Source organism: Eimeria mitis, genomic scaffold (genome assembly GCF_000499745.2).
Source record: "Eimeria mitis Houghton genomic scaffold, Emh_scaff155, whole genome shotgun sequence".
Lineage (NCBI taxonomy): Eukaryota > Apicomplexa > Conoidasida > Eucoccidiorida > Eimeriidae > Eimeria > Eimeria mitis.
In genome coordinates this window covers 9,596-9,860 of record NW_013569740.1, presented here as the reverse complement: position 1 = coordinate 9,860, position 265 = coordinate 9,596, and positions in this window count along the sequence as shown.

Genomic DNA, 265 nt, shown 5'->3' with positions numbered 1-265 from the left:
GCTGCAGCTGTCGTCTATATCTCCCTGAGGCTAAAAGGGCTACCGCCTGAAGCATCAGCAGCAGCAGCAGCAGCAGCAGCAACAGCAGCAGCAGCAGCAGCAGCAGCAGCAGCAGCAGAATCAGGAGAACAAACGAAGAAGAAAGCAAACCCATTCTGCTGCAGCTCTATTTTCTTGCTGCTGCTGCAGCTCCCCATAATGTCCAGCACCACTAAAAAGACAACGTAAATAAACCTCTGGTTGCTGCTGCTGCTGCTGCTGCTGT